Below are 27,764 nucleotides of genomic sequence, written 5' to 3' on the forward strand. Positions count from 1 at the left end.
ACAATTTCACCCATGATGTCGTAAATCAATTAAAATAAAAAATATATTTTTAAATAATAAAAAATAGCATAAAATTAAATAAAATACAGAAAAATACAAAAGATAAAATTATCAATATACAAAAATAATAAAGTATAGAACATATAGAAAATACAGTTTTTTCTATTAGTTTTAGTAATGTTAGTAATAATGGTTCAATATAAACATTTTAAAATATCAATTAAAACTATGTTTAAATTATAAATTATTTCATATTAGATGTGTATGTCACAACTTAAATTTATGTGTTCAAGATACTTTAAATATTATTTTCCACCATATTTCTAAAATTAGAAATTGTATTATATATATTAGAAATTCTTGAACAAGAAAACAAGAATTTCAATATTTATGTAAAAAAATGGGCTTAAAATAAAAAATTTTGTATTAGATGTTCAACATAGGTGGAAGTCCACCTATTCTATGTTACAAAGTTGTATTTCATACAAAGACATTCTTACTAATTTTTATAATGAGAAAATCCCACATGATTTTATAATTGATGATGATTGGGGATGGAATTTGTACAAAAGATATTTTACAAATTGTTTATGATACAGTGTTTATTACCTTTAGTTAATCGTATATTTATGATTAGTGAATATTTTTCAAAATATAGAAGTAATTTAAATTTTCACAATATTATTGAAATAATGGAAGTTAAATTTAAAAAATATTGGGAAAATATTTCTCCTCTATATTGTTTAACTACAATATTAGATCTTAGGATTAGGAAAGATGGTTTAGATGTTTTACTTGAATCTTATCGTGAAAATATGAAAATTGAATTTGGAAATAAAAAAGAGGAAATTAATAATTTATTATTTGAGATGTACAATTTATATGAATCTCAAATTATTAGGACATAGGAGAACTTGTGTAGGTACAACTTTCACTTATAAAACATCTAATTTTAGTACTAGAAGAGAAAAAATTTTGGTCTTTAATAAATAAAAGGCAAAAATCTGCTACCACTTCATCATCAAGTTCATTTAATGAACTTGACTTTTTTTACAAGCTAATTTTTCTAATTTAATTGATCCTCAAAATTTGGAGGAATTAAATAATTTTGATATTTTAGTCTAGTGGGGTGAACATGGAAAAATTATCTAATTATTGTTGCCATGGCACATGATCTACTAACCCCTTCGGTGTCTACAATTCCATCAAAGTTTTTTTCTTAGTGTAGGTACTTGCATGCTAGATGACAAGAGAAGCTACATGAATGGTGAAAGTTTGGAGATGTACATATGTTTGAAAGATTGGCTAGATGTTGAGGATAAACTACAAGATAAAGGAGGGTATGCCACTTCAACTAATGTTTTACCAGAAGAAAATGATGTAGATCAAGGTTAAGGAGATGAAGGTAGAACTTGAAGAAAATAATGAAGTTAATATTTATTTGTATACTCAATAATTGTATAGCATTTTTAAAATTATTGTAAATTTTTTATTTTCAATTTTATTTAAATTATTTATAATTTTGTCAATATCATTGTAAATTTTTATTTTGAATTTTATTACATTGTTTTCGTATTTTATTCCAAATCCGATATTCTATTGTATTGTTTAATTAATTTTTTTCCTTTGTATTTGTTAAATTCAAATGAAATAAAATTATAAAATTTTCTTTTCAATTTGTTGTTTATTTTGTATTTTGTTAAGTGTTTTTTTGTTAAAATTTTATATTCCCTAAAGTTTGTATCATCTTTAGACTTGGCAAAAAATGAAAAAGAAAATAATAGAAATGTCAAAAAAAAGTAAAAAAAAAAAGACTAGCCCAACTCTGCCTAAGCTCGTGACACGGCCCGACTTGGCTTGGGCCTACTTGGGGTTGTGTACCGGCACATCCCTAGCCTACTAAGGCACAAGTGGCCCACAAAGTCATGCCGTGCCAACACAAAATGGCATACTTTGCACTTTTAAGTACTAGACATCTTCATGAGGTAAGAATTGCTCCAACATATACATTTAGGCCCAAAACTTGTTATGAATTAAATAAATATGAGCAAAAAAGAAAAATAAAAAGGGATGTAAGTGGCAAGGTTTCTAAAAACGACCTAAAAACAGAACGATCAAGGGACTATTTTCCAGTTTAGCGATTCAACCATCCTGGTCGAACGGTTTGACCCGTTACGTCATAAGTCAATTAAAAATAAAAATATATTTATAAATAATAAAAAATAGCATAAAATTAAATAAAATACATAAAAATACAGAGAATTATAGAAAATAAAACTATATAAATACAAAAATAATGAAGTACAGAACATAGAAAATACAGAATAAAAACCAAAAGATTCAAAAAGTATAGAAAAAATTATGATGTTTTAGTCATACTCATACATGTGCAGAAAATACAAAAAAAAATACAAAAAACTACAAAAAGAAAAACATAGAAAATTGTATAAAATAGAAAAATTACAAATAAATACAGAAAAATACTGAAAAAATAACATAAAAAAGAAAGTAGGATGTTTTTGTGATATGTGTTCAGTCACATGCTTGCAAAAAATACAAAAAAACACAGAAATTACAAAAAAAAATACAGAAGAAACACAAAAAAAAATTAAGTTTATGTAAACATAGAGTTCACTAAAATTACAATGTTTTTTTTAAGTTCAAACAGTTTGCTTATCTAGTTCATATAAACATAGAGTTCACTAAACTTACAATGTTTTCCTAAAGTTCAAACAATTTGCTTATTTAGTTCATATAAACATAGAGTTCACTGAATGCACAATGTTTTTCTAAAGTTCAAACAATTTGCTTATCTAGTTCATATAAACATAGAGTTGACTAAATTTCAAACAATGTTTTCCTAAGCATTCATGCCATTATAATTTGTCGTACTTTAGAAAAGGAGGGAAAAACTCAAGCACCTTTGAGCCTTTTGAAGATCAAACTTCTCTACTCTAACCAAATTCATCAAGCTTCCATAGATATTGCCATAACACCATACATTCCTAATTCATCAAGCACAATACTTAGGTATTCAAAAATAAAAAGATTACAATCACAAGTAATAAAAAAATCACAAACCAAGTTCAACAATTATTAAACACAAATTAAAACTTCAATTTCAACATATAAATTGTATTAATCCAATATTTCAAATTCTCAAGATATGCTGGCCTCATTTCTTAATGGTACCAACTACCAACCAAAGCCAAGTGGTATTTCACCATTATCTTCATTTTCATCTTTGGGAGGTTGTGTTTCATCTGCATCTCCAAGTTGGGTGTTGGTTGTATTTTCCTCGATGACTCCCCATTACTCAATGAAAAAAATCATCATCACCACCATCATATGAGATAGTATCAATAATAGTTACCAGTCATAACTCTTTTTCTTGATGGTAATTCCATTATTAGAAATGTTCTCTCATCAGCTTTAAACATATCATGCTTTTCATAACAATCAAGTAATGAAGGATTCTCATCATCGTGCATTATCCAATCTTCCATAACATTAACATGCTCATGCCCAATTGGGTCAAGGCTTTCAATTTTTCTCCTACAAAGCAACAAATGATAAAATTAGATGCAATGAAAGCATACAAAAATAGACAATTATGAAACATAAAACACTTACCCACCCATCACGTGCAGGTTGCAATGAACATATACGGTCATTGAGCCTTTGGTGCTCCCATATTCCTTCTCTTCGTGTGTATATGCTCAAAAGTACTTCAATTACATTCACATCCAGATGAACTACACGTATGGCTAAGGATCCGCACAATAATTCTTTTCAAATTTGGAGTACCACAACCAAATTTCGACCACCATTCACCTATATGCAATGAAATGGAGTTGATTTAATTTATAAAATAAAATTGAAATAATAGACCTGTTATAAGAAAAAAATATTTATTAACTGAAGGCATTGTCTTAAATGTCTTCACTGAGAAAGGTTTTCCAAAATTACCATGACAATTTTCAAAAATAGTAAGTCCACATCATCTGATTTGATTGCAAGATTTTCAATGACATAAAAAACTGTTGACATAACGGTTGGGAATTTGAATTTTGATTTTGGATCATATTGGAAGGCTGGGTTAAAATAATACCCTACAAGATGAAATCTCTAACCCATTTGTTTATTCCATCTTCTATCAATAATCTGCATGATTGGTTCATATTCAACTTTCCTATAATTAAAATACTTTTTCAATGATTCTTTTGCCTTCAACATAGCATTAAGCATATACCTCATTGCAGACTTAAAGTTAAAATCTACAAGTCTCAATGCCCTAATAGGAGGTGATGTGAAACCCATAATCATTTTGCATTGTTTCCAAAATTCAGAATCCAACACTATTTTTATTACTTCCTTCCCCTTTGCATCTTTAACAAACCTAGAGTCATTAAAACTTCGATCTATCACCAACATTTTCAAATCATGAATGTGCTTCAAAATGCTATCCAATGCAATGACATTAGTTGTAAAGCGAGTGGCTCCAGGACATACTATCTCAGTCCAATCAGGTCTCTTCCTTATTATTGAGAGTGCAAAAATATGATTGTAGACAAACTTTATAATTTTAGATGCACATTGAACTACATTTGCAACATAATTCACTTACCCAATTTCCTTTAACATCAAGTTCAAATAATGTGTTGCACAAGGTGACCAATGAATCCATGGAAATTTTGCTCCAACAATCTTCCTACAACTACATAATTCGAAGCATTGTCAATGACTACCTGAATAACATTTTATGATTTTACCCAATCAATAACTTCTTTAAACAAAAGAAACAAATTCTCTACACTATTCACTATTTCAGAAGCATCTATAGACTTTACAAATGCATTTCCTGTAACAATACACTAAAAATTAATCAATGTCTTGCTACATGTATCTATCCAACCGTCAGCCATTATGGTGCAACCATATGTAGCCCAATCCTTATGGAGTTTATCAACTGATATTTGAACCTCCTAAACTAAATCCTTCAACAAATTGGTCTTACAATTATGATTATAGAGAGCTTTGTACCCTAGACCAATAGTAGCACATGCATCCAACATAGGTTGATAATATCTTAAACACAAAACATTCAAGGGAATACAAGCATCACACAACCACTTCATAGCAACACGATCCACATGACTAATTACTCCATTAGATGCCAATACACTCTTAATGCTAGATTGTGCATCTGTAATGGTCCATGGAGCAAAATGGCTAGTTATTAGCCCTAAAGATGCTTTAACCTTTCCCAATGATGTAGTTGGTTTTTTCCCTTGATAAGTATCATGTGTACTAGGTGGATCTATTTCCCTAATCTTATCATCATCATTATCATCATCATCATTCTTTCCATAATATGTTCTAGTGTCATCAACAAAATTCATAGGTTGTTTTTCACTTCTTTTTCTTTCATTGATTTCATTCAACAACTGCTTCATTTTGTATTTTACCTTATAGGGGACTTTACAACAAATTGCAATGTCACCTTTCTTTTGGGTAAGATGTTGTTTCATCCTATTAATCCCTCCCCCTTTAAAAGTCTTTTGACAATAAAGACATGTCATTGACTTTGCTCCACTAAAAGGGTTAATTTTAAGGGAAGCATGCTCCCAAGCAAGATCAATTTTTTGCTCTAGATTTTGATGAAATGGACTCTTCTGATGGAGTTGGATCAGATGTACTAGTATTTGGAGTTTGACATTCCACCATCTTAATTCAACCAAAGAAACTCAACTCAAAAACAAATCCCTTCATACAAACACAAAATATAAAATTTATATTTTCGAATAACACATTTATTGACTAAAAAACTAACCAAAATATAAAATCACTCCATACAAGCACATTCATTTACACAAAATATATGCAATGTAATCTTGCTTCAATAAATCCATGCATGAATCAAGAAGCAAAAAATTAATAATACAAAAATCAAGAATCAAGAAGCAATTAATTTAAGCAAATAAACATCATTTAATTAATTAATTGAAAATAAAAAAGGGATTTTATCATTCTTTGACATAGCAAATAAGTAAGGAATTCAAAAAAATATTAATAAAGAAAAATTAATTAAGAAAATGTGAGTATGTGACTCTTTGTAACTTATTAAGCAAATAATTCAGCAAAAAAAAATTAAGAAAAGAATTAAGCAAAAAATTCAAAGAATCAATTAAATTGCCGGTGTTAAACTCTTGTAAGCATTTTATACCTTTATGGTTTTATTGCCGGTAATAGTGGTGTGACGGTGTTAAGCTCACAAAAATCGCTGCTGGTAGACTCTAGTTTGGTCACTGGTGATTGCCGCTGCAAATCTAGCTGAGGAGCAAACTGCCACTTCCAAGTTCCAAGTGCCAACTGCTACTGTAACAACATGTTATAAACCGCTGGTCGCCATTGCAAAATTGTCGGACACCACTACAAAACTGCCAGTTGCCGCTGCAAGTCCTTGATAAATAGAGGTTACTGCTGGTTACAAAGTGCAAACTGCTTGCCATTGCAAAACTACAGTAGATGAAGCCTCATTGTTGTCGTCTCCTTCAATAATAGCAATAAGGAAGAACATTGACCGGGAATAGTAACCAAAAGCACTAACAAAAATAGAGTTTCACCATTTAAGAAACCAAAAACCCTAACAAAATCGAAACCCATGACTAGATGGAGGTGCACTCATTGAAATAGAAAGAATCGGTGCAGATACAACAACTTTCATCTTGCCTCCTTCCAGGTAATCACTGTTGCAGTTCACACGGAGAAGAAATCCCTTCCCTTTTGAAGCTCCACCGCGATATACAAGGAAAGGGAATGCAAATAAGGGCAAAATTGTCAAAAAACATTCAAAAGGATAATTTGGGGATTGAAAGGTATAGAAACAATGAAAAGAGAATCTTTCTCAAAGATAACTGACAAAACGCTGGTAGGAGGTCTTTGTCTCATGGCCAAAGTTCATAGAGGGGGTCTTTGTCCTAAAAAAAGTACAGTGGGTCTTTGTAATTTACCCTTTTAATTGTTTTGCACGTGTACACATTACTATTATTATTATTGTTATTATTATTATTATTATTTCTAAATCATCGTCTTCTTGAAACCACATATCAATCTTATTATGTGAGCATGAAGTTAGATATACAGCTCCTTTATGTCAATTAAAGAGTATTGATCGAATATGGTAAATTCATTGTTACTCATGGTTGTAGCTGTTAATTGTTATTATGGATTTATTGGAAGTATGAAATCATCAAATAAATAAGAGACTAAAGTAAAGAATGAGAACAAACAAAAAAATTGTATCATTTTTTTCTGTTAAGATTTTTACTGTAATTGTTTAATGTTTAAAATATGGGTTCTACTATGATTGGGATACTGAAAAGACATCATACATGAAAATTTTACAGCCAATCAACCTTTATCATTAAAATGGTTGACCAGCGAGATGGTATTCATCAAAATTCGTTGGCGTGTTGAACCTTTTTGGAAGTTAATCATTAGTGGAATAGGATTTTTGATCCCATTCGTCAACAAGGGGTTTACTTTGTAATTTTATGGGGGTCTTATTGAGTAAGTTTTGAGATCTTTATTTTTGAGGTATTTAACATTATTCTTAATCTCCCATTTTGATTTATGCAGGATAGCCTTGCATGTTCTTTGAACATGCGGTGTTGGTACCAGAGCCAACTTCGAGATGTATGGGAATTAGATTAGCATGGGGCTTATGATTCGATTAATTATGTTTTATTATTGTTTAGTTAATTTTTTTAGATGATAAATTTAGTGTATTTGCTATAGTGAATTAGTAAGTGCAATAAATTAGGTGATTGACTCTTGAGTTTAGCGTTACTACTTGATCCAATAGGTTACTATGCCTCCTCACTCGTAGTTTTGAGGAGGGATTAAATGCTCAGATCAAACAAATAGTTGGTGCATTTGAATTGGAGACCTTTGTTGAGGTGCTCAGTAAAGTATTACTAGTTGAGAGGGGCATCATCCAGAATTAGGGTACTAACGACAACAATCAGAAGAGAGACAACAGAAACATGGGAATGTTGATGATCAAAGGTTAGGGGAAATAGGCTAAGAAGTTTGAAAATCAAAACACTGAAACAAAAACCAACAAGGTGGGGCTCCTTGAAGTTGTAAGTGCCAAAAGCATCATTCTAAAGCAGGTTGTCATTGGATTATTGGGAGTTGTTTCACTTGTTAGCTGATTGTCCTACAAAGAAGAGAAGTATCCCCAACTTTTTAAATACCCAGGTACATAAAGTTTAGAGGACTAAACTTCTCTTAAGGGGGGAGGATGTAAAATACCAAAAAAAAAAAAGAATTTATTAAATTTTGGAAGGTTAAGTTGTAATTTTCCCCCTTGGAGTGACTTTTTAGAAAAGGCAAAAAAAAACCTAAAGAATAAACATTTAGGTTTAGTCTTGACCATAGGAAACTCTTTTCTTTTCCTTTTCTTTGAAACCTGAGAGCCTTTTTTTCTCTTTTCTATTACAAGGATGACATACAGTATTGGAGACTCAGAGAGGTTGATTTAGATTGGAATTTTTGTGGCAATCAATCTAGGTAAGTTATTTTCTTTGTTAAATCTTTTGGTTTTTCTTTTCTAACATTTTAGAATTAGTTTTAAATCAAGAATTAGAGTTTTCGTTAGACATCCTTTTTTTGCTACTTTCCAGCAAGGAAAATGATTCTAATCAAAACACCATGCCATTAGGATCTCAATAAATCTAACCTTGTAGCATTTGAATTTGAAAACGATGAATTATGTTAAATTTTGGATTGTAACAGACGAGATGCCCGGTATGTTATAAGCAAAACTTTAAAACAAATGTAGTTATAACCTCTACCCTGTGTCGGGCTATCTTGTAAGCGACGAGCTGCCTGTGGCAATCTAACCCGAGCTGTCTAGGTCGAGCTGCCTAGCCCGAGGTGTCTTCACCTCGGGGTATCTATAAGTGAATCGATGTGTTCTTGTTTGGAAGTGGCCTGAGCTCCACTAGGAGGAGCTCGGGCATTAGGAAAGGTCAGGGGACCCCAAGCTTAGAGGCAGCTCGGGGTGCCTTAGCCCTGGGGAGGAGGTGTAGGTCAGGCGGCTCATTCGCGAGCTAAAGTTGCCTCGGGGTATTCCTTCAAAGATAGCTCGGGGAACCCAAAGCTCGCGTTGTGGCGAGCTTCTCCTGTTGAGGGCTACGATGTAGCGAGCTGCTTTATGGGTCCATCACTAGGTTATAATGCTGAGTTGTTTCTCGTGCTGAGTCAGTGCCCACGTGTCATCGTTTCATAGGTCAAGTCAAACCGTCCTCCATCAGATGTGTTTCCTCATAAACTCCATTACAATATATTAATCTGATATTATTAATGCCTTATATTTAGTGTTATTGATGTATTTTTATGTTGTATTGAAGTTTTTATAATGTTTATATGTATATTCATGTGTATATATGCATATCTTAATTTTTCTCTAATATGCATGCATATCCACGTGTATCTTGATATATATTTAAAGGGTAAAATACAAAAACCTCCCCTGAAGTTTCTGACAAACTTAAAATCCTCCCCTATAGTTTTATTTTAACAAATATCTCCCCTAAACTATTGAGAAACTCAACAAAAACCTCCCTTCCATCACTGTCCCAGATGGAAAACGTTAGGTTGATGCTCTAGTTTTTCCAAATATCCATTCTACCCTTTTATAAATTATTTTACATACGAAATTACAGAAATAATCCCATTTTAACTCAACAAAAAAATATTTCAGTATTTTTGTATGTAAATTTACTGAAATGATTGTTCAAAGAGGTTTTTGTTGAGCTAAAATGAGGTTATTTCAGTAATTTTATATGTCAAATAATTTATAAAAGGGTAGAATGAGTTTACGAAAAAAACCGGTGCATCAATCTAACGTTTTTCGTCTGGGACAATGATGGAAGGGAGGTTTTTGTTGTGTTTCTCAAAAGTTCAGGGGAGGTATTTGTTAAAATGAAACTATAGAGGAGGTTTTTATGTTTGTCAGAAACTTCAGGGCAGGATTTTGTATTTTTCCCTATTTAAGAAAATGTTTTAAGTGAAGATATTTGGAGCCCTATGCTTTAGACAATGTTTTAAGTGAAGATAATTTAAGAAAAGAAGATTTTTAGCCTTTTAAAAGGAATAATACAATGAGATGACAAATGGGATAAAAAATCCAATTCAATTAATGATTAACTTCCAAAAGGTTCCTTTAAAACTCTCTTCTCTTCCCCCACCCAATCAAACTACAAAAGTTACTCCTTGGTATCTAAAAACGTGGAAACAAATTGGATGAGTACAGTACTCAGTAATTGACATTCCATCCCACCAGTCGGATCAAACTGGTTTTAAAAATCCTTATACAATAATTAATAACTCATTGAAATTTTTTTGTCGAAAAACTCACATAAATCAATATACATTTTAACTAAAATTAGTGAGAAACAACACATAACATGGAATGCATAACATAACATACATAGAAAGTTGACTACGACCATTCTAACCCTAGTGGTAAGGTTCAAAACCACATATATGCCATACGGTGAGGGCCTAGAACATACTAGCTTGTGATACTATCGTATTTAACCCCAATGACGGGGTCCAAATCATAGTCACTTAATTCTAAGATGCAAACAGATATAAAAATTCACACATGGATTTCAATAGCACATTTAACAATACTAGCTAAAGCATATCCAACTTGAATAATAAATATTTAGAAAAATCAATAGAATAATTCAAGAAAGATGAAGCATCAAATAAATCATTTGAAATAATTAACAATGTAATTAACATAAATCTAAACTACATTTGTTTTAAAGTTTTGCTTATAACATATCATTTCATAAGGTTAAATAGTTTCTTGTGTAAACATAGAGTTATAACCTCTCCGAACTGGTAAGTTTCTTACTTCAAAATTTAGATATTTTTGCATGGTCCGCGGCAGAGATGCCCGGTATAGACCCTGACCTTATAACTCACAAGCAGAATACTGATCCTATTGTTAGGCCCGTTAGACAGAAGAAACGCAACCTAGCCCCGGAGCGGTGGGAATCTGTCGACGAGAAGGTCGAGAAGCTCCTCGCAGCTGACTTCATAAGAGAAGTCCACTACCCGAGTTGGGTAGTCAACCCCATTCTGGTAAAGAAGGTTAACAGCAAGTGGCGCATGTGCGTCGACTACACCGACCTAAACCGAGCCTGCCCGAAAGACTGCTTCCCGCTCCCCATAATTGACCGTTTGATGGATGCGACGTCAGGGCACGAGTTGTTGAGTTTCTTAGACGCCTATTCAGGCTATAACCAAATCAAGATGGACTCGGCGGATGAAGAAAAGACTGCTTTCATCACGGAGTTCGGTCTATACTGTTACAAGGTTATGCCCTTCGGGTTGAAAACTGCAGGGGCAACCTTTCAAAGGCTTGTAAATAAGTTGTTTGTGCCATTGATTGGCAAAAAAGTAGAATGCTATGTAGACGACATGGTCGTCAAAACTAAATTTTCGCATGAATTAATACAAGACTTGCATTCTGTTTTTGAAATTTTGCGTAAGTTGAATATGAGATTGAACCCAAACAAGTGTGTATTCGGTGTGACCTCAGGTAAATTCCTATGATACATTGTTAACCGGTGCAGCATTGAGGCCAACCCGAATAAGATTAAGGCCATCTTAGATATGAGACCACCCTAGAAGTTGAAGGAGGCTTAGAGGTTGAATGGCCGCATAGCCGCCCTGATCCGCTTCATGTCCAAATCGGCGGACCGATGTCTACCATTCTTTAAGGCAATAAAGAGAAAAGGGTCCGAATGGACCCAAGACTGCCAGCTCGCGTTTGACGAGCTCAAGAAATACCTTGCTAGTATGCCAATCTTAACCCGACCCGAGGAGGGCGATGTTTTAGAACTGTACCTCTTGGCAAGCGACGAAGTGGTCAGTTCGGTACAAATAAAGTAGATCGGGTCCAACGACCCATCTATTATGTTAGTAAAATGTTGCAGGGAGCAGAGACGAGATATCCGGAGATAGAGAAGCTAGCATACACATTGGTAATTGCAGCTCGGAAGCTCCGCCCGTACTTCCAAGCTCACACTGTTATCGTCCTCACCGACAAACCTCTGAGGCAAGTCTTACTTAAGCCCGAGGTCTCTGGTCGGTTGACGAAGTGGCCCATTGAGCTTAGCGAGTACGACCTCCAGTACAAGCCGCGAGCTGCCATTAAGGCTCAAGCCTTAGCAAATTTCATAGTCGAATGCACATTCAGTTCTGAAATTCCCTGGCCGGTTGAGCACAAGGTCCCCAGTTCAGGTGAGCCCGAAGCTCCCAGGCCGGTTGAGTCCGAGCCCCGTGAGGTAGCAGCCAATGTGGCATCTCTCCTAGTTCGATCAAGCGCGAGCTGGGATGAGGAGCCCTGGATCCTTCATGTAGATGGCTCCTCGAACCAACAGGGCAATGGAGCCGGAATACTCTTTCACGGCCCAAGTGGCACAAAACTGGAATACGCGCTATGCTTTGAATTCGCGGCATCTAACAATGAAGCGGAGTACGAGGCGTTGATAGCTGGACTAGCCTTAGCAGCCAATGTGAAAAAGCCATTGTTCTTGGTCCCGTTCTTTCTCCTTGTTTTTCCTCCCTTTTTTTTTCACCATTTTGGGTCTTTCTACTAATTGGCTAAACCCCCTGCTTTAGCTAGTTTCGCTGTTCAAACAAAACAAGTCACCGAAACCACATCAGAAATCTTGCCTTCAAGTAGCCGATGTTCACACCTAGGAGATCATTTTAGAATTATTTTCTTGTCTTCACCCTCTACCGTGGTTGGCCTGGATAGGAATACACACCCCTTGGCGATTGAATTCATCTAGATTTCCCGATCGCAACACCTTACAGCTAGTCAGGATATAGTTCGAGTTCCATTTTTGTTTTAGTTAGTTTCTTTGTTTTACATTTTTATTAGTGGATCTACTTGGAATTTTTCTTCTAATTAGGATATGAGGGAGAGGAAGGGAGTTCAATGGAACTAGTTCCATTGAACTAGTTCTTGTAAGCTCCTGACCTTAACTTGATCTATGCATGGCACTTTGATGGACTTGATCTATTCATTCTTTGAGTTCTTCTTAGGGAAATCATTTAGTGATAATTTCTAGAGGAGTATAACGGTTATTTACATCTTATGAATGTTGCCTATCACCTCCAATGGAACAGCCAAATATAAGGTTATTCAATTTACAATGTGCTTAGTTTTTCTTGTTTGCTCCTAAGATCATGGTTGATGTAGATAAAAGTAGATAGGTTCCGAATCTTAGTATAATGTTCTTGCTTCTTACATGTCCTTGATCTGTCATTGACTACATCTATCACACTGTTTAGGACTACTAACCACTGCAGCTGTACATTGGAAACATGTCCTCATGAATGATAAGGGAGGTGTTCCTAATGTGCAAGTGCAATGGGCTGTTAAGACAGTGTTGAGAGTGTTTGTTAGCAGTAGATCCTACCCTCTTGATTCTACTTGAAGCATGATAATGTGATTTAAAAACCTAGTTGGGATCTGTTGCCAACAAAACATGTTCCAACCCCCTATTAACATGATCTAACACCGTACATCTCACCATGAGACTGGAACCCACCATATATGAGATGTGTGGTGACGGATCATGTTGATAGGTTGTTGGAATGTATATTATTGGCAGATAATGAAGAGCTGAAAAACAAACCAAGCAGGACAAGTTTCTTGCACACGCACCAATTATGTAAGACAGAATAGGCGTTCCTAATGTAGGGCTGAAATGTTCTGTAGGGAGCTTGGGGCGAAATTTCTATATCAATGCAATTTACCAAGGTTGAACGATTATCCAACGAAAACGATGTCTTATCATTGTATATTAACGAAGTTTAGTTCTGTTAGACAAAACATAAAAATAAAAATGTCATTTATCTCGTTCATCGAAGCACTAGTGGTCTAGTGGTAGAATAGTACCCTGCCACGGTACAGACCCGGGTTCGATTCCCGGCTGGTGCATTGCATGTCGTTGTAGTATAGTGGTGAGTATTCCCGCCTGTCACGCGGGTGACCCGGGCTCGGTCCCCGGCAACGGCGTTTTCTTTTTCCCAAGATTAATTGGTCTTTTATTGACTTAAGGATATATCAAAAACTCTTTCTCAGTCACCCTAAAATGTCTAGTCGTTGTAGTATAGTGGTGAGTATTCCCGCCTGTCACGCGGGTGACCCGGGCTCGGTCCCCGGCAACGGCGTTTTCTTTTTCCCAAGATTAATTGGTCTTTTATTGACTTAAGGATATATCAAAAACTCTTTCTCAGTCACCCTAAAATGTCTAGTCGTTGTAGTATAGTGGTGAGTATTCCCGCCTGTCACGCGGGTGACCCGGGCTCGGTCCCCGGCAACGGCGTTTTCTTTTTCCCAAGATTAATTGGTCTTTTATTGACTTAAGGATATATCAAAAACTCTTTCTCAGTCACCCTAAAATGTCTAGTCGTTGTAGTATAGTGGTGAGTATTCCCGCCTGTCACGCGGGTGACCCGGGCTCGGTCCCCGGCAACGGCGTTTTCTTTTTCCCAAGATTAATTGGTCTTTTATTGACTTAAGGATATATCAAAAACTCTTTCTCAGTCACCCTAAAATGTCTAGTCGTTGTAGTATAGTGGTGAGTATTCCCGCCTGTCACGCGGGTGACCCGGGCTCGGTCCCCGGCAACGGCGTTTTCTTTTTCCCAAGATTAATTGGTCTTTTATTGACTTAAGGATATATCAAAAACTCTTTCTCAGTCACCCTAAAATGTCTAGTCGTTGTAGTATAGTGGTGAGTATTCCCGCCTGTCACGCGGGTGACCCGGGCTCGGTCCCCGGCAACGGCGTTTTCTTTTTCCCAAGATTAATTGGTCTTTTATTGACTTAAGGATATATCAAAAACTCTTTCTCAGTCACCCTAAAATGTCTAGTCGTTGTAGTATAGTGGTGAGTATTCCCGCCTGTCACGCGGGTGACCCGGGTTCGATCCCCGGCAACGGCGTATTAAAATATTTTTTAGGGTTTCCTCAAAGATGAGGTCCAGAATATCATTCCATAGTAGATTTTCCCCACACCTGGTTTTTTTAGGGTTTCCTCAAAGATGAAGTCCAGATTATCATTCCATAATAGATTTTCTTTTTTTAATTTTTCCCACACGTGTGCAAATTATTATTATTATTATTATTATTTGAGCATGGAGTTAGATTTATAGCCTCTGTATGTCAATTATAGGGTATTGATCGAACATGAAAGATTCTTTGTTACTCGCGGTTTTCTCTGTTAATTGTTATAGATTTATTGGAAGTATGAAATCATCGAATAAAAGTAAAGAATGAGCACAAACAAAAAAAAAGTGTCATTTTTTCTGTTATGATTTTTACTGTAATTGTTTAATGTTTAATATATGGGTTCGATTATGATTAGGATACTGAAAAGACATCATATTTGAAAATTTTACAGCCAAGGTTTACAAAATTAACTAACCATATCCCTACTGTTTGCATATTCCCTGTGGGTTTCCTTGACAATTGGCTAAATAAATCCCTACCGTTAGTGTTCTATCAAAATCTATTTCAATTTGCTCATATGTCACACAGCGTGACTCTTAAATTTTTAGAAAATGACAATAATACCCTTTGAATCAAGATGGGATTGAACCGGAGCTGATCTTGTTTGAACCAAGGTGGGATTGAGCTTGGCGAACAATGGCTACAAACAGCTATCCATGACTACTGTTGATCCAGTAGTGGCGTAGTGACGACTATCCAATCAATCTCTTTAATAAAAAAGTATCTCTGACTCCACTACAAAACATCCAAGAAAAAGGAAAAATTAGGGCTTTTACTTTATAGTCGAAAAGAAATGGGAAAATATAGAGAGGCTATTTGCTTACTGTCGCCTTCCGGAATGGTGCACAAACGCCGAACATCACAATGGTCACCAGAGTTCGGTATAGAGTAACAAGGGTTTGTCATTTTAGACTTTCAGCTAAATGTAGAGCGAAGAGTTGTGGCACTGTTCACTAGCCAAACAGACTTGTCTAACTCTTGCGGGTGACTCAAACCAAAAGGGTAAGACGGTCATTTCCTTAAATAAAATGTTTTAACATTTCTTTTTTTATTTTTTTTTCTGCTAATTTAGCCCAATGGTAAATGTGACAATTCGTCTTTTTCATCACGATTCAATGAAAATATCAATTGTTTGAAAACTTAAGGGTACTCATAGGGAATATGCAAATAGTAGGGGTGTAGTTAGTTAATTTCGTAAACCTTAGAGTAGTTTAAGAGAATTACCCATTTTTTATTGGGTAAATTACAGACCCCCCTTGTACTATGGGGTCAATGAGAAAGACCCCTACACTTTTTTTTGCAACAAAGACCCCCTCGAGCTTTGGCCATTAGACAAAGATAGAAGGTGTCATTTTATGAAAATACCCTCCATATAATTGAATTTGTATTTTAAAAATGACATAAATGGACACCCTACCCCATATTCACTATTTTCGAATTATTTTCACATTTTACCCAAACCCTGCCTAAAATCCAACCCATAATCCTCTTGAAATCCATTCTAGCTCTGTTTCAGAATTGATCTCTACCGGTGTTCGGTCCAATATAAATCAATTAAAATAAAAAATATATTTTTAAATAATAAAAAATAGCATAAAATTAAATAAAATACAAAAAATACAAAAAATAAAACTATCAATATACAAAAATAATAAAGTATAGAGAACACATAGAAAATACAGTTTTTTCTATTAGTTTTGATAATGTTAGTAATAATGGTTCAATATAAACATTTTAAAATATCAATTAAAACCATGTTTAAATTATAAATTATTTCATATTAGATGTGTATGTCACAACTTAAATTTATGTGTTCAAGATACTTTAAATATTATTTTCCACCATATTTCTAAAATTAGAAATTGTATTATATATATTAGAAATTCTTGAACAAGAAAACAAGAATTTCAATATTTATGTAAAAAATTTGGCTTAAAATATAAAATTTTGGATTAGATGTTCAACATAGGTGGAAGTCCACCTATTCTATGTTAGAAAGTTGCATTTCATACAAAGACATTCTTACTAATTTTTATAATGAGAAAATCCCACATGATTTTATAATTGATGATGATTGGGGATGGAATTTGTACAAAAGATATTTTACAAATTGTTTATGATACAACTAATGAATTTTTGGGTGTTTATAACCTTTAGTTAATCGTATATTTATGATTAGTGAATATTTTTCAAAATATAGAAGTAATTTAAATTTTCATAATATTATTGAAATAATGGAAGTTAAATTTAAAAATATTGGGAAAATATTTCTCCTCTATATTGTTTAACTACAATATTAGATCTTAGGATTAGAAAAGTTGGTTTAGATGTTTTACTTGAATCTTATCGTGAAAATATGAGAATTGAATTTGGAAATAGAAAAAGAGGAAATTAATAATTTATTATTCGAAATGTACAATTTATATGAATCTCAAATTATTAGGACATAGGAGAACTTGTGTAGGTACAACTTTCACTTATAAAACATCTAATTTTAGTACTAGAAGAGAAAAAATTTTGGTCTTTAATAAATAAAAGGCAAAAATCTGCTACCACTTCATCATCAAGTTCATTTATTGAACTTGACTTTTTTTTTACAAGCTAATTTTTCTAATTTAATTGATCCTCTAAATTTGGAGGAATTAAATAATTTTGATGTTTTAGTCTGGTGGGGTGAACATGGAAAAATTATCCAATTATTGTTGCCATGGCACATGATCTACTAACCCCTTCGCTGTCTACAATTCCATCAAAGTTTTTTTTTTAGTGTAGGTACTTGTGTGCTAGACGACAAGAGAAGCTACATGAATAGTGAAAGTTTGGAGATGTACATATGTTTGAAAGATTGGCTAGATGTTGCGGATAAACTACAAGATAAAGGAGGGCATGCCACTTCAACTAATGTTTTACCAAAAGCAAATGATGTAGATCAAGGTTAAGGAGATGAAGGTAGAACTTGAAGAAAATAATGAAGTTAATATTTATTTGTATACTCAATAATTGTATAGCATTTTTAAAATTATTGTAAATTTTTTATTTTCAATTTTATTTAAATTATATATAATTTTTTCAATATCATTGTAAATTTTTATTTTTAATTTTATTATATTGTTTTCATATTTTATTCCAAATCCAATATTCCACTGTATTGTTTAATTAATTTTTTCCTTTGTATTTGTTAAATTCAAATGAAATAAAATTTTAAAATTTTCTTTTCAATTTTTTGTTTATTTTGTATTTTGTTAAGTGTTTTTTGTTAAAATTTTATATTCCCTAAAGTTTGTATCATCTTTAGACTTGGCAGAAAATGAAAAAGAAAATAATAGAAATGTAAAAAAAAAAAGACTAGCCCAACTCTACCTAAGCTCGTGACATGGCCCGACTTGGCTTGGGCCTACTTGGGCTTGTGTACCGGCACATCCCTAGCCTACTAAGGCACAAGTGACCCACAAAGTCATGCCGTGCCAACACAAAATGACCTACTTTGCACTTTTAAGTACTAGACATCTTCATGAGGTAAGAATTGCTCCAACATATACATTTAGGCCCAAAACTTGTTATGAATTAATTAAATATGAGCAAAAAAGAAAAATAAAAAGCGATGCAAGTGGCAAGGTTTCTAAAAACGACCTAAAAATAGAACGATCAAGGGACTATTTTCCGGTTTAGCGATTCAACCGTCCAGGTCAAACGGTTTGACCTGTTACGTCATAAATCAATTAAAAATAAAAATATATTTTATAAATAATAAAAAATAGCATAAATTAAATAAAATACATAAAAAATAAAGAAAATTATAGAAAATAAAACTATCTAAATACAAAAATAATGAAGTATAGAACACAGAAAATACAGAATAAAAACCAAAAAATTCAAAAAATATAGAAAAAATTATGATGTGTTTAGTCATACTCATACATGTGCAGAAAATACAAATAAAAATCCAAAAAACTACAAAAAGAAAAACATAGAAAATTGTATAAAATAGAAAAGTTACAAACAAATACAGAAAAATACTGAAAAAAATAACACAAAAAAGAAAGTAGGATTTTTTTGTGATATGTGTTCAGTCACATGCTTGCAAAAAATACAAAAAAACAAAAAAAAAGCACAGAAATTAAAAAAAAAATACAGAAAAAACACCAAAAAAAATAAGTTTATGTAAACATAGAATTCACTTAAATTACAATGTTTTTTTAAAGTTCAAACAATTTGCTTATCTAGTTCATATAAACATAGAGTTCACTAAACCTACAATGTTTTCCTAAAGTTCAAACAATTTGCTTATTTAGTTCATATAAACATAGAGTTCACTGAATGTACAATGTTTTTCTAAAGTTCAAACAATTTGCTTATCTAATTCATATAAACATAGAGTTGACTAAATTTCAAACAATGTTTTCCTAAGCATTCGTGCCATTATAATCTGTCGTACTTTAGAAAAGGAGGGAAAAACTCAAACACCTTTGAGCCTTTTGAAGACCAAACTTCTCTATTCTAACCAAATCACTTTTATTAATAGCAAATGCAATCAAATGTAAATCAGGAATTGCAACTCAATGAATCCGTACATAACAAGTAAAACTAAATAAAAGCAAGACTTGCTTTAGAAATACCCTTACCTATACAAATGGAAAGGAACCACTTTAGATAGTCAAGTCTCTTAGAGTTTCCTCTAGACTTCTTGTTCAAAAACACTAAGAAGTAATAAAAAAATACCCTTACCTAATTCATCAAGCACAATACTTATGTATTCAAAAATAAAAAGATTACAATCACATGTAATAAAAAAATAGCAAACCAAGTTCAACAAGTATTAAACACAAATTTAAACTTCAATTTCAACATATAAATTGTATTAATCCAATATTTCAAATTCTCAAGATATGCTGGCCTCATTTCTTAATGGTACCAACTACCAACCAAAGCCAGATGGTATTTCACCATTATCTTCATTTTCATCTTTGGGAGGTTGTGTTTCATCTGCATCTCCAAGTTGGGTGTTGGTTGTATTTTCCTCGACAACTCCCCATTGCTCAATGAAAAAAATCATCATCACCATTTAAAGAATGAAAATAGAAAATTAGAACTCATGAAATAGCCAAAAGAATCAAGTATGGAAATGTCATATGAGAAAATATCAACAATAGTTACCATCAGTCATAACTCTTTTTCTTGATGGTGATTCCATTATTAGAAATGTCCTCTCATCAACTTTAAACATATCATGCTTTTCATAACCATCAAGTAATGGAGGATCCTCATCATCGTGCATTATCCAATCTTCCATAACATCAACATGCTCATGCTCAATTGGGTCAAGACTTTCAATTTTTTTCTTACAAAGCAACAAATGATAAAATTAGATGCAATGAAAGCATACAAAAATAGACAATTATGAAACATAAAACACTTACCCACCCATCACGTGCAGGTTTCAATGAACATATACTAGGTCATTGAGCCTTTGATGCTCCTATATTCCTTCTCTTCGTGTGTATATGTTCAAAAATACTCCAATTACATTCACATCCAGATGAGCTACACTTATGGCTAAGGATCCATACAATAATCATTTTCAAATTTGGAGTACCACAACCAAATCTCGATCACCATTCACCTATATGCAATGAAATGGAGTTGATTTAATTTATAAAATAAAATTGAAATAATAAACCTGTTATAAGAAAAAAAATATTTATTAACTGAAGGCATTGTCTTAAATGTCTTCACTGAGAAAGGTCTTCCAAAATTATCATGACAATTTTCAAAAATAGTAAGTCCACATCATCTGATTTGATTGCAAGATTTTCATTGACATAAAAAACTGTTGACATAACGGTTGGGAATTTGAATTTTGATTTTGGATCATATTGGAAGGCTGGGTTAAAATAATACTCTACAAGATGAAACCTCTAACCCATTTGTTTATTCCATCTTCTATCAATAATTTGCATGATTGGTTCATATTCAACTTTCCTATAATTAAAATACTTTTTCAATGATTCTTTTGCCTTCCACATAGCATTAAACATATACCCCATTGCAGACTTAAAGTTAGAATCTACAAGTCTCAATGCCCTAATAGAAGGTGATGTGAAACCCATAATCATTTTGCATTGTTTCCAAAATTCAAAATCCAACACTCTTTTTATTACTTCCTTCCCCTTTGCATCTTTAACAAACCTAGAGTCATTAAAACTCCGATCTATCACCAAAATTTTCAAATCATGATTGTGCTTCAAAATGCTATCCAATGCAATGACATTAGTTGTAAAGTGAGTGGCTCCAGGACATACTATCTCAGTCCAATCAGGTCTCTTCCTTATTATTGAGAGTGCAAAAATATGATTGTAGACAAACTTTGTAATTTTAGATGCACGTTGAACTACATTTGCAACATAATCCACTTACCCAATTTCCTTTAACATCAAGTTCAAATAATGTGCTGCACAAGGTGACCAATAAATCCATGGAAATTTTGCTTCCAACAATCTTCCTGCAACTACATAATTTGAAGCATTGTCAATGACTTCCTGAACAACATTTTTTTATTTTACCCAATCAATAACTTCTTTAAACAAAAGAAACAAATTTTCTACACTATTCACTATTTCAGAAGCATCTATACACTTTACAAATGCATTTCCTGTAACAATACACTAAAAATTAATCAATGTCTAGCTGCGTGTATCTATCTAACCGTCAACCATATGTAGCCCAATCCTTACGGAGTTTATCAACTGATATTTGAACCTCCTAAACTAAATCCTTCAATAAATTGTTCTTACAATTATTATTAGAATGAGCTTTGTACCCTAGACCAATAGTAGCACATGCATCCAATATAGGCTGATAATATCTTAAACACAAAACATTCAAGGGAATACAACAAATTACAATGTCACCTTTCTTTTGGGTAAGATGTTGTTTCATCCTATTAATCCCTCCCCCTTTAAAAGTCTTTTGACAATAAAGACATGCCATTGACTTAGCTCCACTAAAAGGGTTAGTTTTAAGAGAAGCATGCTCCCAAGCAAGATCAGCTTTTTGCTTTAGATTTTGATGAAATGGATTCTTCTGATGGAGTTGGATCAGATGTATTAGTATTTGGAGTTTGGGATTCCACCATCTTAATTCAACCAAAGAAACTCAACTCAAAAACAAATCCCTTCATACAAACACAAAATATAAAATTTAGATTTTAGAATAACACATTTATTGACTAAAAAACTAACAAAATTATAAAATCACGCTTCAATAAATTCATGCATGAATCAAGAAGCAAAAAATTAATAATACAAAAATCAAGAATCAGGAAGCAATTAATTTAAGAAAATTAACATCATTTAATTAATTAATTGAAAATAAAAAAAGGGTTTTATCATTCTTTGACATAGCAAATAAGTAAGAAATTCAAAAAAATATTAATAAAGAAAATGTGAGTATGTGACTCTTTGTAACTTATTAAGCAAATAATTCAGCAAAAAAAATAATTAAGAAAAGAATTAAGCAAAAAATTCAAAGAATCAATTAAATTGCCGGTGTTAAACTCTTGTAAGCATTCTATACCTTTATGGTTTCACTACCGGTAATAGTGGTGTGACGGTGTTAAGCTCACAAAAATCGCTGTTGGTAGACTCTAGTTTGGTCGCTGGTGATTGTCACTGCAACTCTGGCTGAGGAGCAAACTGCCACTTCCAAGTTCCAAGTGCTAACTGCTACTGTTACAGCATGTTATAAACCGTTGGTCGCCATTGCAAAATTGTCGGACACCGCTACAAAACTGCCAGTCGCCACTACAAGTCCTTGATAAATAGAGGTTACTGCTGGTTACAAAATGCAAACCACTTGCCATTGCATAACTACCGTAAATGAAGCCTCATTGTTGTCGTCGGTCACCGTGAGTCACCATTGGTCGCCGTGTTTCACCATTAGTTGCCATAGCTCATGGCCGTCGTAGGTCATCGGTCGGGGTATGAGGGCTAAGAGCTGGGAAGGGTTATAATGAAAATGACTTTCGTTCTAACCCTAATTTACGAATGAGCTAGAATGGGGAATATGAGGGTCTTTTTTTGTTTTTATTATTTTTTAATCAACAAAAATGAAATACATAACCCGCGAACTATTGCCCGGGTCAAACAGTTTAGTGACTTGACCGCCCGGGTCATTGATTCTCTAACCTTTCAATGTGTTTTTAAGTTTTAGCGGTTTATAGTATAATCAAACCTGAGGGCTAAATGATTACCAATTTTTCCGGTCTGACCGTCCGGTCCAGTTTTGAAAACCATGGTAATATTACACCAAGAATAATTGTGTTGTTGCACTAGAGAAGAAGGCATATTTTTCTTCATTGCTAAGAAGGGCTATTTTTCACCATCGTTGAGAAGAAGGTAAACTATTGCAAAATAGTACAAGAAGAGGTAAGAAAGTCCTTTTGTTTGAACCTAGGGTTTCACTTTTGAATTTTCAAGTTTGTTATATATCTCGATTTCTTCATGTCTATTATATACCTCGATGTTTTTCCTGGAAAATTATGTTTTTGTACTGGTTGAATGTTCTCTATTAGTAATATATTATTTGGAGTGGGTGTTTTATCTCAAAATAATATTCTTGATGTCTGTATATAACACCTTTTTACTATGGTCTTGGTATATTTCTACTCATGGCTATGTTTAATAGTGGTTAAATGTGTTTGATTCACATATTTATTGTGTTTTACTTTAGGTTAACACTTTTCAAATGTGTTTTATCTCAATAATCAGTCAGTATATACTTGTTAGATATGATATGGGTTTTTACAACTTGTTAACTACAAGGCTTGGATATTTATTAGTTCTTTATTGTTAGATACTTAATATATTAATGTTAGAAAAAACTTTTGCTTTGGGGATTTAACATTAATTTACTCTTAACTTGGAGTATTTAACAATTACTTATTGTTAGATTGAGTTTGGAGTATTTAATAGTTATTAATTGTTAGATTGCAAGTATATTAATGATAGGGCAAGGACTTCAACATTGTTTTGTTGTTGAAAGTCAGTGCTAGCAGATCCCAACCTAAATGAATATAAATCTCTAGTTTGTTACACACTTTGTCTCCTTGTCCATGTTAGAATGAGAGGGGTTAGAGGAAAGTGTTTACAAATGAAGGAGACGAGCTACAAAATTACAAGAGCAAAGGGGGTTGTCTTCCAAACTGTTAACACGGAGTCAACAAAAAAATAGGGGAAACCAACACATTAGCAGGGGGGAGGGAGAGTGTTTCATCCCCTAATATGTTTCTGCCCCTTACAGTTTGCTTGTTGAATGATGAAGGAACCTTAATATGTTTTAGCCTCTTACAGTTTGCTTGTTAAATGATGAAGGAGCCCGAATGTTTCAACCCCTAATAGTTTGACCATTGGATGATGAAGGATTTTGCATATATGTGCTGATTTATCTTAGTTTATTGGTGTGTCAATCAACATAAAATTTCATATGATTTTACCATTGATGCTTGTCTATGTTTGTTTATTTTTTGCCCAAATGTCAAGTAATGTGTATAGTATCAACATACATCATGGTGGCTACTTTTTTAACATACCACCAATAATATACAATTATACACTAGTGGTGATGTGTTCATAAACCATAGTGGATGAAAACTAACAGAAAATGAACATCCAACTCCTGTCTGAAGCTACCAATAAGCCAAACACATGACTGCCTATTGATTCGCTCCTAACTTGTCAACAGGCAAGGAGCTGACAAGAGTCCAAATAAATTTTCCTTCACTCACATGAGATGTAATCAAAATAGTAACGACCACCGATTCAACGCACAAAAGATCAGTACACGCTACAAACCCCTCCCTACATCGATTCATCACAAAGCCTCAAAGAATCTGAGGGCAAAATTCTTATCAGTAAGATTCCACTTACCGATAAGCAGGGGGGCTAATGTAGGTACATAGTGCTCGCTTAAAGTACAAAAGATACCAAATTGATGCCACATGGGTGCTTGCAATGAGTTCGTAACTCATTGGTTACCTGCGATGAACTTATAACTCATCAAATGCATGCGATGAATAGATGACTCATCATAGTTCGCAATAAACTTGTACTTGACGCAAGTCAGGATAAACAATGGCTAATGTGAACCCGCGATGAAGTTTAGATGTACATGGTACTGCGATAATACTTGGACGCGTGCGGTTCTACGATAAACCTCAAATGTGTGTAGCTCTACAATGAACTTCAGTTGCACATAGTTTTGTGATGAACTTGAGACCATTACAGAACCGTGGATCACTATGTACCGGAATTAAATATCGGCCACACATGCAACTTTAAGTTATGCGCATGAAAAGGCACCACGTAAGTTTAATAAAAATGCACCCGCTAAACAATGGCGTCACCAGCACCACATCGGTTAAGTAGGTCATGAAAGGAAGTAGTACACGTGGATTATGAGAATCCTCAGACGAAAGGAAAGTTCGTCCTTAGGAGATCTCATAGGATGCGTTGCGAAACCCTAGCAGTGCTCCTTAATGACTGATAGTGAATCCAATATTCCCTTTCCTAATGGGAATCAAACACTTTTGGCTCCTTCCCTTAAGGACCTCAGGATCTCCCCTTATAAATAAGAGACCGCCTCATAATGCAAGGAGCATCGTTTGATCATTCAATCATTCCATTCTACTACCTTATCACTTTCCATTTGCCCTAGCCTCCAAACATACCTCCTGCACCCGGTCTTCCTCCATCCTTCAAGGAGACCCCTAAACGTAGCCTAACTACCTCACTTACACATAGTGTTGATAGTAGCCTTCTATCATTCATTGAGAAATAGTTATTAGTGAAAGATCTTGGTTACAATTCAATCGATAAAGTATACTATGGGAACCCAATGCAGACTTGGATGATGGATTGGTAGGGTTGAAATGTGATGGGAATATACTGGAGATGTGCAGTGTCGATGAGAAGTATAGACACATTCATATATATGTACAGGGTGTAAGAGGGCTAATGTAGGCTATCACAGGCAACACTATCACAAGTTGGGCTGTCACAATTTGGTTCATCTGGTGTTGATCCACCACCACCAGGTTTAGGTTATCATGTGGATGAACTTGATTTTGGTGTTGATGTTGATTTTAAATTTGAATATGGGTCTAATAAAGAGGGTGATCTTGATTATGAGTTGGAATGTGAGGTGGAAGAGGAAGTGGAAGCTGAGTATGATATTGATGAGTATTTTGAGGATGAGGTTAAGGGTGGTGATGTCAATAGGGATGAAGTTCTTGTTGACAATGTTGATGTTGTTGTTGGGTTAGACATATTGTCTAATTATGAGCAGCCAAAGGAGTTGGAAAGTTTACACGATTCTGATGAGGAAGGAGGATATCGATTGGAAGCTTTTATTGAAAAGCAAATGGAGAATCCATAGTTGGTTGCCGATATGATATTCTCTAGACCTACAACATTCCAGAAGGCCTTGGTCAACTATGCAATCATGGGCGGGATTGATTTCAAGTATGTTAAGAATGAGGGTACCAGCTTGATGGCTTCTTGCAAAAAAGAAAAGAATGTGAGTGGAGTGTATATACATCCTGGTTGCAAATTAAAGAGGCCTTTTAGATAAGTCATTTAGGAGTACACATACTTGTGAGTGTGTGTATTCAAACACATAGGTGACATATGCACGGTTAGTAGATAAGTATGAGGGAAAATTTAAAGATGATCCTGATTGGAAGAGTAGTTTACGACAAAATGAGACACTATGGTAGTTTAGGGTTGACTCTTCTAGATCCAGAGCTTACCGCAAAAGGAGGTAGAGAGTTGTTGACATTAAGGGGATACATGTTGACATTCAGAGCTCACCACACAAAAAGGCGAGCAATTGATGACAATAAGGGGGTACATGCTGAACAATATAGTAAGTTGTGGGATTATTGTTAAGTTGTTTTAAAGACAAATCCTGGAAGTGTGATGAAGATTGGATTCTACGAGGATTGCATAGGGAATTTCAAAGATTGTTTGTTTGGCATAAATGAAGAATGAGCTTATAGATGGTTGTCACCCGATCATTGGGCTTGATGCATGCTTTTTGAAAGAACCTCATTCTTGATATATTTTACATGTTGTTGGATTGGATGGGATAATGGAATATTCCCAATAGCATTTGCGAATGTAAAGGTTGAGGTGAAGGATTTGGATTTGGTTTCTAACATTATTGAATGAGTGCATTAGAGGTCTAGAGGAATGTGGTTTACCTACATCTCTAGTAGGCAAAAGGTACCCTTAATTTATATATGTAAATTTAAATTTGTTTACATTTATTAATTGGTTCTCATGCTAATAATATAATGCGCACTTTCTTTTAGGGGTTGGTGGAATGTTTTTAGAGTTTAATGCCAAGGGCTGATCATAGGTTTTGTGTCAAACACATGTATGCCAACTTCAAGGATAGGTTCAAGGGAGAGGACCTTAAAGATTGTCTACTGGACAAGGCTATAATGTCTTACATCATACACAATGATAGAGTTTATTAGTATATGGATAAGTTGAAGGGATTGAATTGGGATTCTTATGAGTAGTTAAGTGTTGTGCCTGCTAATCTGTGGTCCATATCATACACAATGATAGAGTTTATTAGTATATGGAT

General features: G+C 33.9%; 2 non-coding genes across 2 annotated transcripts; both read left to right on the forward strand.

Annotated features, from left to right (window-relative positions):
* The first annotated feature begins 13,970 nt into the window (after window positions 1-13,970).
* TRNAG-GCC (transfer RNA glycine (anticodon GCC)) lies at window positions 13,971-14,041 on the forward strand. The gene has a single exon. It is a non-coding gene; the product is annotated as a tRNA-Gly (tRNA).
* A 936-nt stretch (window positions 14,042-14,977) lies between these two features.
* Window positions 14,978-15,049, forward strand: TRNAD-GUC (transfer RNA aspartic acid (anticodon GUC)). The gene has a single exon. It is a non-coding gene; the product is annotated as a tRNA-Asp (tRNA).
* The last annotated feature ends 12,715 nt before the right edge of the window (window positions 15,050-27,764 follow it).

Source organism: Nelumbo nucifera, chromosome 6, assembly GCF_055504915.1.
Source record: "Nelumbo nucifera cultivar China Antique chromosome 6, China Antique-T2T, whole genome shotgun sequence".
NCBI classification, from domain to species: Eukaryota; Viridiplantae; Streptophyta; class Magnoliopsida; order Proteales; family Nelumbonaceae; genus Nelumbo; species Nelumbo nucifera.